Source organism: Podarcis gaigeae, assembly GCF_964106915.1.
Source record: "Podarcis gaigeae genome assembly, chromosome: 1".
NCBI classification, from domain to species: domain Eukaryota; kingdom Metazoa; phylum Chordata; class Lepidosauria; order Squamata; family Lacertidae; genus Podarcis; species Podarcis gaigeae.
In genome coordinates, this window is record NC_139678.1 from 31,056,725 (window position 1) to 31,059,156 (window position 2,432).

The following is a 2,432-nucleotide window of genomic DNA, read 5'->3' on the forward strand; positions in this document are numbered from 1 at the left end:
GAACGAGTGAAGAGAAACACAGCAAGGGTTCAGCATGGAAAAGATATGGTCAAGTTAAGAGCATAAAATGATCTCTTCCTTGGGGTAATGAATACACATTAATGCACATGTTTGTTTATTATTGATTTACAAAAGTATTTATATACAGCCCTCTTGCAAAACCTCAAGGTGGTGTACAATAACATAAAAACATTCAAAACCAATACAGAACAATAATTAAAATGAATGGCTACTCAAGCAATATTTTAAACTGCATAGGTCCGCATATGTGTTGAGGAATGAATACAGATACACACAGAATGTCATGCAAGACATGTACACAAATAAGTGATGCAGATGTTCACGTGTATACACCCTCTTCAGACACTTAAACAAAATATGTTAAACGTAATGTATAGATGTTAGCATATTAAAAGAAATGCACCATTCCCCCACAGACAATTAGCATAAAACCCACATGTAGGTTGCTACATCTGAGGATATTACCCACTTCCTTGTTCACAGTATACATACAAAATCATCAAACATGACAATCTAGTTGCAGGTTTGGTGCTAATTCTTAAAGATCCATAATGCCTCAACACACAGGTGCTGTACAAGAGGCAGTTATACATGTGTTCCGCATTTTATGGCACTGATAAAAATTAATGACCAAAACTGGGGGGTTGGGGTTGGGGGGAGAGAATAAAATTGATATCCCATAGAGAAGTCGTAGAAGTTTGAGGAATCCTAAAGGTATGCAATACTTGATAGTGCATAAACACGTGTCCATGGTACCAGAACGATACACACGACCTCAAGAGGCAAATGAGGTCTGTTTCTCCCCATATGTAAACAAGCTTTCCCCCAACAGTCCAGAGACTCCGTGGGAACGCTTCTATCCTCCTCCTCCTCCCGTCCCCGTCTGACCCCCGTTGCAGGTACAGGGCCAGGTAGGCCCACCTGTTCAGGCCTGAGCAAAGCGCCCCGCCAATCCCAGAGCTCCTCTCCTGCGCTACAGCCAATCCCGTCCCTGTTGCCAAGCTTTGGCTGGCTAACTGACGTTGCTCTGGCGACGACAAGAACGTTGGGCGCTCACAAAACACACCGACGTCAGCGCGTAGTAACCACGGAAACGAGCCCCGCAACGTCATCGCTTTTTCTCCCTTCCCCTTCAGAAATCGTTAGCCACGCAGGCGGCGGCGTCACCCGCTGAGGGGAGGAGGAGGAGAAGGAGGAGGAGGCGGCTCCCGGTTGTCATAGCAGCTCAGGGAGGTGGGGCTCCGTTGCCAAAGCAGCAGGGAAGGTAGGGCTCGGTTGCCATGGCAGCGGGAAGGTCTGTTTTGTTTTGGGGTGGAGCTGTAATTAGAAAGCGAGGGCTGAGGGCGGCGAGGTGCTGGCGGCCCCACAGCGAGAGACCGAGAGGGAAGCTGGTTTGTTTTGATTTCTGAGATCCGGGGGGCTTTGGTGTCTCGAAGTGACGCTCCGGGAGCGACTGGTGGGGGTGGGGCGGTTTGAAATCGGGATTCCCTCTTATAATAATTAATAATAACATATTATTTATACCCCGCTCATCTAGCTGAGTTTCCCCAGCCACTCTGGGCGGCTCCCAATCGAGTGTTAAAAACAATACAGCGTGTGTCCGCCTCACAATATTCGGAGATCTGGACCAGAGGTCGATCCCGGCAAACGTTCGTTGTGGGGACGGACAAGGGGGTGGATCCTGTCGTGTCTGCCTCAAGCGGCGAAACGTGAGGAAGCGCACTCGCGCTGTCTGCCGCACACGCACCAAAAGGGAAACCCAAGTCTGACGCACCGATCAACAACAACCCCCGCGGCTCTCGACTCAAGTCTTTTCTGCTCTTTCTTACGTAACGCAGCCGTGATCCCTGCATCCCCCCCCCCACAAAAAAAAAATCAGCGTTGTCCTCGTGCCTTTAATAAAAAGATAAAGCAAATCGTATCTTAAAAAATAAGAGAGAAATAAAGCCGGCTTGAGCATGTGCCCCAACTGACAAAATAATTAGTAGTCATGTTTATTATTATTTTTTAAATGTTGTTTAGGTTCAGATGTTGGTGGATATCCAGCAGTCAGGTATGATGGGAGCTGGAGTCCAACAATATCTCACTGCAATGGCAGCTTATCTGATATTTCTGTTATATTCCATTTAATATATTTTGTCTATGTGTATGAAGAGGGTGTATACAAATGTTAACATCTGCATTGCTTTGCTTGAATACATAGCCATCGGTCAGCTCATCTCAGCTTAGTTCTGAATTGAACCAGCAGTTTAAAGTGTTATCAAAGAATACTGGGTCTGGGTATGGGGGAGAGACACTGTCCAAGTGTTTTATATTCTATATTCTCACACAGCTGCTTTGGAATTGTGGTATGGCAAATCCATGAGCCAAGGTAGTTTTGTTTTTAACAGACTCAAGAATTGCTTTAAAAT

The 2,432-nt window shown here is 46.1% G+C and overlaps 1 long non-coding RNA gene across 1 annotated transcript; it reads left to right on the plus strand.

Annotated features, from left to right (window-relative positions):
* The first annotated feature begins 317 nt into the window (after positions 1-317).
* LOC310844758 lies at positions 318-2,002 on the plus strand. The gene is made up of 2 exons (XR_014564306.1): positions 318-1,285; positions 1,559-2,002. It is a non-coding gene; the product is annotated as an uncharacterized lncRNA (long non-coding RNA).
* The last annotated feature ends 430 nt before the right edge of the window (positions 2,003-2,432 follow it).